Source organism: Triturus cristatus, chromosome 6 (assembly GCF_964204655.1).
Source record: "Triturus cristatus chromosome 6, aTriCri1.1, whole genome shotgun sequence".
Classification (NCBI taxonomy): Eukaryota; Metazoa; Chordata; class Amphibia; order Caudata; family Salamandridae; genus Triturus; species Triturus cristatus.
The window spans coordinates 876,735,949-876,748,005 of NC_140589.1; positions in this window are offsets into that span (position 1 = coordinate 876,735,949).

Below are 12,057 nucleotides of genomic sequence, written 5' to 3' on the forward strand. Positions count from 1 at the left end.
TTTTACAATGTAAATATTTTTTTAATTATCAATAGTGTACTAACGTATTCTATTTTCTGTGTGATCAGTTTGGTTTACTGAAATATTCTCGCCCTAACGATGTCATGATGACTGTGTCTGTGGACAATGCATGTGAAGCGAAAGACATCCAAAATATCGTGTTATTTGTGAGATTTTGCGTGGGAAATGAAGTCAAAGCTATTTAGATGTACAAGGCACAAAACAAGCAATGCGTGGAGGGCAAAGCATGCAGAGCAGGGTTCTATTTCGGGTGCCTGGGAATTATATTTTACACAGAAATGATGGCACTAAAGAGATTGTATGTATTACTAAAAGTCATGCATGCATACAACGACGCTGGTTATTGTATTGGAGGAGGAGGGAAACTATGTATGGAACATACACAGTCACCGACCTCGACGCACCCCGCCAACCCACGTAGATGATGATATACCACAAGTTGCCAATGAATCCTGGGGCTGTTGGTCAATATACAGAGACTGGTTTCAAAAGAGATTTCTCTTACATGTCAATCAAGGGAATGTGTGGAATAGACACACTCTAGGTGTGTTTAAAAGACCCATTAAATTGGAATTTACAGATACGTGAGATTTTGTCTGGGAAAACAAATTAAAGACCACATGCTACCGAGATTTTCATTTGGGTATAAGCGAGGCACGTATTTCTGAACAATGAACAGTGCGTTTTTATTTTAAAGTTAACAAGACTTCTACATGATGAACCCTGTGTTGATCATTTAACAGGTTATGCTGCTACAGAGTTTGAAAAGATTTTCACCAAATTTGGTATGAATGTATCACTTCGCTGAATAAATCGTTATTTTTGTTGGTTGTAAATCTGCTCAGTAGTTTTCGTGAAATTCGTAGAAAAAAGATGTCACGCAGCCCTCAATTAGTTCGTTTTAAAGTTCATGAACTGTGGTCTGTGAAAGGTGCATTTAAATTAAAAATCTATCTGACAAGCTAAGAAGCTGTTTCTTCCATTGGGCAGTTCACTGTTAGCAAAACACAGATATCGGTTTGTGAGCAGCTAAATTCTGATTGGCTAACAGAAATTGAAAGGATTTTCGAAAGAAAACCATTACATGATGCAGCGGCGAGTTATGACCCAAGGCTAATGGAAACAAGCGTTGGCCGCACGCGAGCGGCCGGAGACGCAAAATGTGGTGGGGGAGGGGGAGAAGCGGGAGTTGTGTGTGCGTGTGCGTCATCGCGATCGCTCTGAAAGCGAAAGTGATCGCGATGACGCACACAAGTTTTCAAAGTGCTGCTGGCGGCCGGCTGCGCGTGTGCACGATCGCGTGAACGCAAGTGTTAGGCCAGCCAGCAGCGCTTTGAAAATCCCACATACAAAATGTCTCTTCGAGCCAGCGCAAGCGCTGGAGCTCAGCGAGACCTAAAGAACAGGGGACATGCTCATAATGTGGCTAACAACTCCTTAGCTGCCCCTTCAGATACAAGAAAATAGGTTCTTGATTTATGAATTACTTTCAGTTTGGAGGGGTTGAGGAGGAATGCTTGGGCCCCCTTAGCCTGAAAAGACGGAATCAGCTGGCGAAACTGCCAGCGTTGTTGGGCAGTCGCATGACAATAGTCAGGCCGAACAAAAAATTCCAGGCCCTTCCCCCCTGCGCTTACGATCTGGTCTGGCTAAATCGTACAGAGCTTCTCTGGCCAAAAAGTTATTCAGGCTGATCAGTATGGCTCTTGGCCTAGCAGTATTACTAGATCTAGTATTCATTTATAATGGAAATCTATGGGCCCTTTGGAGTTCCACGTCCCACTTCCAATGCGATAATTCTGGAAAAGCTTCAACAAAAAGTTCACTAACAAATTGCCTAACATTCCCCCCCTCGCTCCCCTCAGGAATACCCAAGATACGTAAGTTATTACGCCGTGATCTATACCCCCCTGGGCTGGGTGCAGTGTATCTGAAAGGTAGGGAATGTACTGAGGTGTGTAACATGCCCTGGTAGTGAATTACAGCCATTTTCGTTTTTCACTGCTGAGAGGCTATCTTGCCCATAGGACAGAATGGGGGAGGCTGTTTACATTCCTATCCACCCCTAAAGGCAAGATAGAAAATCCAAGTTTGGTATCTTTGTGTTCAGAATTTAATTATACATCTTTTTAGCAAGATGGTTTTTAAATTCACTGTGTGAGAATAGCACTTTTTAGAAAGTAGCTAGTCTCCTGTTTAACCTTCCTGTGTGCCTGTGTGCAGATTGGCTGACTGGTGTCATGTGATGGGCTAGGTGGCTCCAGGAGTCTGGATGAGTCAGCAGCAGGGTGAATAGGGAGATCTGCTCTAAATGGGTGGGAGGAGTAGCCCCTGGGTTTGAGTAGGGCTGCCTCTGCCAGCACAATGCCGGCTCCACCCCCTGCTGGCCAGGCTGAGGACTCTGCCTCTGCCAGCACAAAGAAGGCTCCACCTCCTGCTGAGCGTCTAACGACCCTGCCCCTCACTCTGAAAGGAACCAGGTGCTCCAGGGCAGAGCACACCCAGGAACCGGTTTGAGGAGGGGAATCGCCCCACTGAAACAAAGAGAGACAAAGACTTGGAGGGGTATAAGAAGAGGACCCCAGACACCTAAACTTTAGATTACTGTGGAACTAAGAAGGAACCTCTTCCAAGGAGAAAGCTGGAAGGAACTGAAGAGGAGAAGACTACCTGCTTGCTGTTTTGCTTTGCTGCCAAGGAGAAGGGAAGGACTTTGCTGTGTCCCCTTCTTTTGATTCTGATCTCCAAGGGCCTGAGGAGAGCTGGCTCCCTGTTAAGAAGACCCAGAAACAAAAGGACTTCACCACCAGCTCCCCTGGAACTCTGCTGAGGGAGTTCTGACCTGCCTTGGAGTGCTTGCCTAGTCTTGGGGCTTCAGGAGGTCATTTTGCTGTGTTTGGGAGCTGGAAAGCAGAAGCGTGAACAAGAGTAACTGGTACCCATCGCATCATCCATTTGAGGGACGCATCATCTGGTTGCGAGTCGCAAGAGCGGGAGTGCGAGGAAAATTTCATCGTGGCGTCATCGCAGCACCCGGAGTCCCCGCAAAGCCGAGTGCGTCGAGCATCGTCCCGGTGCGTGAAGATTCCTGACGCTGCGAGGGTCGTCGCAGAACCAGTTTGCGGGCCGCACCACTGCCGGTGCGTGAAAGTATCCACTCGCTGCGTGTGTCGATGCAGAGCCCCGTCCAGTGATGCATCGAGGGTTGCGGCGCCAGAAGTCAGCACTGCGCCGCGCATCGCGCTGCACCGAAGATCGTCGCATCGTACCTGTGCGTGAAGCTTCCCTCTAAGAAACCTAGGCAACGAAAGCCAAAGTCATCGCATCCTCCTCCTACAGATGGGAGCCGGCGCATCCACCTCTGCTGCGTGAAGCAGGGCTGCTGCAAAGCCTCCCCAAGGACTCAGGAGTATTGCATCGCCTTTGCCATCTTCATTGTTATAGCCTTTGGGAACCTTAGCGCAACACAGGTACTTTTGGGCACGAGAGTGTCGCATTTTGTGCATTGAGAGTCGCATTGTGCAGGACACTGATTTTTACATCCTGGAGTACTTTCTACAAACTCTTGAACTATCTTTAAAGTAACCTTTTTAATTGTATGTTGGTTTTTCTGTATTATTTGGTCTTGTGAAGTTTTTAGTAAAGATACCTTATTTTTCTAAAACTGGTGTGGAGTAAATCTGTGGTGTTTTCACTGTGTTACTGTGAGTGTTGGTACAAATACTTTACACATTGCCCTCTGATAGCCTTGACTGCTCAGGCCAAGCTACCTAGGGGGTGAGCAGGGGTTATCTTAACAGTGTATCCCCCTTTCCCTGACTAGAAGCAAGGGTCCCTACTTGGACAGTGGTACCTACCCTGCCAACTAGAGACCCCCAGATCTAACAATGAGCATCATTGACGCAAGAGACATCACTGTCCCAACATTCACCCACACATTCATACATGGATGATGAACGACATAACACAGCAGTGCGTCACTGGATGTTTATTGCACATCCAGTGCAGTCCTGCAGCTGGAGTGGTACAGGGCAATGCCGAGCACACTTTTCACAATATGGGCCCATGGAGGTCCAGCCAGAGTCCATCCGGGGATGACAAGTCCTGCGGAAGAGGTAGGGTATAGTCCGCAGTGTGATCGCCGTGTAATTGGTCATCAAACAGGATATGGCAGTCCATGTCGCTGTCCAAGGTGAGTGCATCGGAGTGTATCGGGGGTCAGTGGTAGGTCATGGGGCCATCTGCGGCACCAAACAGGAACAGGCCAGGTGGCGGAAATTAATGCTTGTGCCTCCTAATCACAAACCCATCCACGTCCTCATCCCCGGATGTGTGCTCTGCCCCACCTGTGGGTGTTGCAGTACCGGCTGGGGCGCTGTGTGCCACTGACACATCAGGGGCCGGAGGAGGGTTGTCGGCCGCACTGTGTGGCAGTGACACATCAGGTGCTGGAGTGGATACGCCTGCTGCACTGTGGGGCACTGACACACCAGGGGGCGGAGATGTGGATGGTGTGGGGTCAGCAGCATTCATCAGCGCCGCACTTTGTGGCAGCAATGCTATGATGATGGTCTGCAGGGCATGGTAGATCCCAGCTACATTTCGCTGATGTACAGCGGTGGCTGCCATCCTTTCCGCATCCATCTGCACCATGTCCTCCATGACCCTCCGCATGTGTGCCAGCTCACGGCTGCTATCGCTGGAGCCCCTCTGAGCAGACAGGTGTTCTTCTCTCCACATCAGGACTCCAGCAATATCAGTCAGGACTCGTTGGAGGCCATGGAGCGGACCTAGACACCCATGGATGGCGTCTAGTTTGGTAGCCATGAGGTCGAACCCCACCCGCACCTGCTCAGCCGTCTCCCTCTGGGCTTCCAGCACACGGCGTTGGAAGGCCATGTGTTGTTCCTGGGGGTCTTGGAAGACTGGTGGGGCTGTGGGTGCCTCCTGCTGGGTGGTTTGGGTGGTGGGTGGGGTCTACTCGATGCAGCTGGGCAGCCCTGATCCTGGAGGTGAGTCACGGATTATGTCAATGTTGTCTAGGAGGGCTTGGGTGTCGATGCTGGGGTTGTCCTCCTCGTCATCAGTGAAGAGTGGCTGGGACTGCTCTGCAGGGGGTGTTGATGGTGGTCCTGCAATGTGGAGGGGAGATGGTGTATTGCAATGTTTCCACATGTATGTAGCCGCAGGGTACATGTTGACATTCAGACAGCATGGCATTGTACATTGTTACAGTCTGTGGATCTGGGCGATGACCCAGAGTCATTGAGGGTGTGCACTGTGCTGTGCTTGATTGTGCATGTGTGCCATCGTGGTCATCTCCACCCGTCCCCCCAGTAACTGGTGGTCACTCACCCTGTTGCGGTTGTGTTGTGTCCTGTCGAGCAGTGCCTGGTCCCCCGACTCCGGTCACAGTATCCACACTGATGACTGTCGACACCAGCACCTCCATGTCATCCAGCTCGAGCTGGGGCGCTGGGCCCCCACCTCCTGTCTGCATTGCTGCCTTCTGGTTGGCTGCGAGTTTCTTCTTGGTCTTCCGCTTGATGTCGTTCCATCGCCTCTTGACCTCGTCCATTGTCCTCATGTGCTCTCTGACGGCATTCACCTTGTCCACGATGTCCCGCCATATTCCAGTTTTGGTGCCCAATGACACGTTGGAGGTGACGAACAGTTGTTGATGGTGTTCCATCACCTCCGTGACTATGATTCTGTTCGCCTGCGGACTGAACTTAGTCTTCCTCTTCTTCTTGTCCTTGCCCTTCCCTGTCCCTGAGGTCCCGGGCTGGTTGTCCGGGGTGCTTGTGGGTTTGCGCTCGTCCTCTGCGCCTGCTCCGGCTGCCTCCATGGTGCTTGGGTGTTGGTTAGTTTGTGTTTGGGTGTTTTTACCTACTTTTATGGAGATTTTTCCCGCCGGCCAAGTGTGCGTTGTAGTCCTGGCGCTGCTTATCACTGATATCGCATGGTACCGCCTTGTTGTGAATTCCATGTTGACACAGGGTTATTTTCCTGCGATGTTGAGAGTTGCGTTAAGCTACTCTTGCGGTAGTTATCACACGTTCTTGTGAATATACCCCTTGGTGTTTCAAATTAAGCTATTATGCCAAATCACATAATTGCCAATCGTTTGTGGCAAACTATAAAGGTGGGAGCAAGTGAACAATGTGAATAAACAGAAGGTGAGAGGCTGTTGTTCATGGCACTTTTTTGCATTGAATATAGTGCTAAGTGAGGGATTTGCATTTCACTTACTAACACCTAATTTTGCTTCATTTTCTTGAAACTAGCGCAGTTTTGTCAAACAAAGCACAAAGTTCACACAACCCTAATTTAAGCCTGTCTGCTCTGTGCCAAAGCTACAAGGGGTTGATCTGAGGTCCATTTATTGAACTTGTGTGTTAATTCTGACATGAATTTGGACTAATGTTTTAAGAAGGACCTACACCCTCCTAACTAATAACCTATTTTCTTACAATTGCTAACTCAGAATGGTGAAACTATACCACAATGCAAACCCAACCATCAGGTCAATGGAATCAATCTTCAATCAAAGATTTATCACTGAGAACTTTCAAATCAGTGCAGCCCTTCTTCTGTTTATGAGAATGGCCCTAACAGTGCCAGAGTGCCGAACAATATGCTGAAGAAAAGGAAGCAAAGGAGTCTATAGAAATAATGTTCAATCAAATGAATATTACTTTGTTTTCTGGAGTCAGTGCACCCCCACTGCTATTAGTGAAGGTAAATCCCTTTGCAAAGCTTATCGGTACCTAAATTCCATCTTGCTTAATCCGTGACTTGCATTAAGAACTGTGTCCCTTGATCAGCGTGACATCAGGCTTAAACACCCTTGCTTTTGGTATCATGCTGTGTCTCTTGAACTAGACCGCCAAATATTTGTGTTATAAACTTAGGCTTCATCTTGGGTTGGTCACTAATGTTGCATCATACTCTTTTATCATGTTAAAGAATGCATTAGAAAGCGCCGTGTTTAAAGTGCAATCTGGATTGAGCCATAGTTTTAAACGAGATCTATGTTTTTGTAAAAGTGCATGTGTTTTGAAGTAAACTGGATCTTTATCTGAAACTCAAGATATTGAGGTAGATAAAATACTTATTGGCCGTACTGTATAATTAGACACCACGTTGAATAGGTTGGGGCCCTATTTTAGGGAAAAAAGTTACATTTTGAGGAAAATTGCCTTTATAAATATGTCACCACATTTGTAAAAGAATTGGCAGGATTTCGAGGGTTCTAAAAATGCACAGATCCCTTTCCATGTTTGCAAACACACCCACCCACACACATGCACACACAACAAGGAAACTCAGGTTGAGGTATTGGAGGTTATGGTATATTGGAACACGACAATTAGCCCCTTATTATAGCATGTTAGTGCATCATAATGCAACTGATTTTACTTTCTGTTTTATTCTCCCCAGCCGCGGCCCTTGCAGGTAAGAGTGGTAGGGCAGTGGGGCGGTGGGGCCAGGTGTTGGCGCCGGGTGGGGGGGTTCGACGGACGCGGCTGATTCACTCTACTTCTGGGTCAATTTGGGTTTGGAAGTACAAGAGAGTGTAATGATCACTTGTTGGGTGTCGGGCAATTGTGAGATTGCTGTGATTTTCTGCTACTGCCGCAATTGTATTGTGTTGTATTTATATAGTGCTTACTACCTCTGACGAGGCATCTTCCACAACTAGCCTTTGCGTTACTCCATATTTGTTTTGATTTCCCCCTCTGGTTCACTTTTGTGTCCTGTAACCCTCAGCTACTTTAGGGGTATTTGTCTGGAGCTGTACATCTCACATCCTTTGCATTTCCTTTGTAGACCTCCTTTTCCGGGTCTCCTACCTGGTTTCAATGATTGGTTCCTGGTCTTTCTTAGCAATTACTGCAGCCTCGTCGTTGGTTGCATCAGTAAGCAAAAGCATCTTGTGGTTCCTATTAAAATTACATTGTTTCATTCTTCTCTTAACATTATGAACACATTGAACATCTGGGGCCGTATTAAAGAAGGTGCTGCAGGGGCGCAATGGGAGTTTGCGCCCACTTTGCGTACCCCCGGGGCACTTTGGTATTATATAAAGTGGCGCAGACTGCTTGTGCGTCCTCTTCTATAATACCAATAGCACTGGGGCACTTAAAGCGCCAACGCTACCTTGAGAGGGCGTTCCCTCATTTGCATAGAGGCATGCCCTATGCAAATGAGGGAATTCCTTTGCCTCTGCGCCCACGCCATATTACAGACACAGGCGCAGAGTCAAAGAGGCCCTCAGGAGGCGCACTGACAGTGTACCATTTAAAATGTGGGGCACTGCCAGTGCACCCCCTGAGAGCAACCCTCTGAAGGGGGTAAAGTGGCCCCATGGACCCCTCAGGAATCCCCTTTGAAAGTGCAGGCGGGTGCCACCTGCACTGTGAAAACACGGAGCAGCTGCTTCCTGTTTTCACATGAATGAGCTGCCCCCAGGGCAGCGAGAATTCGTGGCTGCCCTGGGGACAGCGCATACACCATAATGTGGCACATTATCATTGTTTGCGCCCAGTGCACCTTCTAAAAGGTATGCTGGGCGCAAACAATGATAATGTGTAATATGGCCCATGTTGTTTTAAGAATAATGGATTTGGATTAGAAATCCTAAATGCGCCTGTTGAACACCAGTACCCCAGCAGGATCCTAACATTCATAATCAATGCCATATGGGACCTAAAGAACCTCCTGAGCCACTAACTCTGTTGTCTCTTTCATCCCATTCACAATTTCACTCTCAGTGCTCACAGTGTATAACTGTATATGAGTATCACTCACTCTGGTGAAGATTGGGTTTCTGTTGGATTTAACCTACAATTGGACCCTGACAATTTGCCGGTCACAAAAATCATGAATCCTAGTACAAATCTGTTACAAGCTATGTTGCAAGACATTTTAATGATTTTAGAAGTACCTGCAATACCAGTTACTAGCTATTCAATTAGCACACCTACCAATTTAAGACCCAGCGTTGGGACGAGTAACATCATATGTGCAATATCTTCAAGCAGCGACCATTTCTCCAACGAATGTTGGGGCATATCATCAACGACGCGATAAAAAATTATCGCCGCTTTTGCGTCCGTTTTCAGACAAAAAGCGGCGATAATTTTATCGCCTAATCAGCAAGGTCACGCTATCGCGTAAAACCTTGCATTAGCGCCTGTATTCTAAACGCCCAGCTTTGCATCTCTAATGAGATGCAAAGTGGGCGTTCCTGCCCTGACATAACTGGAGAAATGTCGCTAAGCAACATTTCTCCAATTATCAATGGGCACGCTAACCTGCAGAGCGACAAGCAAAGTAGCGATAACCCGTGTTATTGCTACTTTCCTTACGCCTGCTTCAAGACTAATTTAGCCATGATATCCTTTGTAAGGTGGATATCAGGGCTAAGTATGCCTGGCCCTATCATCAAGCTATCGCCAAACTTTGTGAGATTATCGCTGGATTTTCAGCGATAATCTCAATTTGGCAGTTAGCTCTTGGAATTTTATCGCTTTTGAGATAAGCGTTGCTAATAGCACGCTATCGCAGCGATAAAATTCCACGTTACCCGGCGATAATTATCCTAGCGCTAAGTGCGCTTAGCGATAATTTTCGCCGGTCCTTGATGATATGCCCCGTTGTTATTTCCTGCAGAAAAGTTTGTGAGTAATCCTCACACATTTCAGTCATTCTTATCCCAGTGCAATTTGCATTTCTGTGCATGCTAAAAATATTTTCAGATTGATTGGGCAACTGTAGCTTTTAACTCTTCGGGGCATATTTACAATAACTGGCGCGTCCCTGCATATCAGCAGGGTTTCGCCAGTTATTGTGCACCACAGCTCCGCCACCATGGATGCGCCACATTTACAATGCGGCGCACCATGGGGCAAAAATGGCACAGATGCGTGACGCATCTGTGCCGTAAAAGTGGCGCATTGCTGGAGTTGAGTCGCAAGCGCGACGCAGCTCCAGCAATGCTCTGGGGGGCCCTATCTTGTTAATGCTGTGTCAATCCTTACGCCTGCTTCAGGCAGGTGCAGGGTTTTGACGCAGCATGGGCCTAAAAGTGACTGAGTGAAATCTTGTGGATTTCACTCAGCTACTTTTAGGAGGCGTTTCTGCGCCGGAACGCCCCCCCCTGCGCAGGAACGCCTACATGTGGCGCAGGGCTTTACAACGTGACGCATCTCCCAGATGCGTCACGTTGTAAGTACCCCGCGCCATGGCGCAGGATTTGCGCCGCCGCTGCGTCACAAAAGTGACGCAACGGCGGCGTAAATGAGGCGCAAGGGGCTTGTAAATCTGCCCCTTCATATCTGAATAAGGACGCACTGTTGTGGGCTAGTCCTCTGATGTTGAACAAGAGTCCTTGATGAGAAAAGTACGATACGTTCCTCAACAGGTGTGCTCCATTTTTGAGAAATGAAAAACAGTACATACTCTACACTCCAGTCCACAGACGCTAAGTGAAGGACATGTACCTTAGTGAAGTAGGTAACACATTTCCATAGGCTTCTGGTATAAACCACTTGGACTGACAAAGCTGCAGCCTGGCCTTTTACCAAAAGCTTGCGTGAATACTTTAAGCTTTATCTTCCATTAGTGGTAAATCCATGTTCTTAGTAGATCTATCCTAGCAGATAGATGCTCAGCAGAAGAAGAGATGCAGCAAGTGGTGGAGGCTTGTAAAGACATTCATAGTTGTATCTATGTGTGAGGCTAAGACAATGGAAGTGTCTAACAAAGAGCCAATGCAGATAAAACATGTGCAAAAATCGCTAACTTCAACAGAGAAAGAGAAGAGAAGGCAAGATGTCGCTGCACTGTGGAAACTAATGACATTTTGTAAGGAATTAACACTACTTTGGAGGGAAACAGGTCAGCTGAGCCCTGAGATACAAACCAAAACAGAACTTTTCTTCATGTCTGTTAGAAGACACACTCTTATTTCTCACGTTATATTGTTCTCTTTCTTTTCCCCATTGTTTTCCCCATTCGGCATGGCCTGCTACCTATGTTGGCCTTGGTGGAATCTGGTGCATCCATCACATTTTTGTACCATATTTTCTAACAACAAAATAATGTATTTATACAGCAAAAGAAACACCCTGGAACTATATGAAGTTCACGTCGAAAGACATGATATGGGAAACAAAAACCATTGATTATTGTTATCTCGTCAGGACATTTCAGATGTTTGTAGTGTAATATCATTGATGCTCCAAGATTTGCCCTATTTCTAGGAACTACATGATTAAGAGATCATGACATCAAAATGAAATGGGCAGCAGGTGAAATTATCCTGGATTCTCTTTTCTTCAGCCATTTTATCCTTGCTGGATGAAACATTGTGGAAACCTGAAGTATACTATAGCATCCTGCCCAGCCCTGTAGCATGCAAATGACCACGCCACACAAGGAGCTCTGTAGTGCCTTTCTTTATTCTTCCAAGAAGGGTCCAGCTATACATATTCACAAGACACTACATAACAATAAGCAATGAATGACATTAGTCAAAAGGATTATGACACTCTTTTTCCGCATTGCGAATATCAATAGATTTGATTCCAAATGTAGCATTTACCCACTCACTGTCAAGGAGGATGAGATTGTGAGAAACTATTTTTTTTAAAACGTCGCCACCTAGGCAATTATTTTTTATTCCACTCCCTCAATAGGTGCATCCATTTTCTTTTCCGCAAAGCCTGAAGGAGGATAGCCACCACATTGTGTAGACTACAGAGAAGTGAACAAAAATAACATCACCTTATACACATATCCTTGCTTTAGTTTTCATTTTGTTGGACCAAATTTAAACCTACAAAATATTTACAAAATTGGATTTATTAGTTACCTGCAACCTGGTAGAGATAAAGGATGAGCGGAAGACTGCCTTTAATACCAGCTTTTGGACTTTCTAGTTGTTGGTCCTGCCTTTTGGCTTGTGCAATGCCCTAGTGTCCTTATAAAACTTGATCAATGACATCTTTCATGATATATTTGATTTAT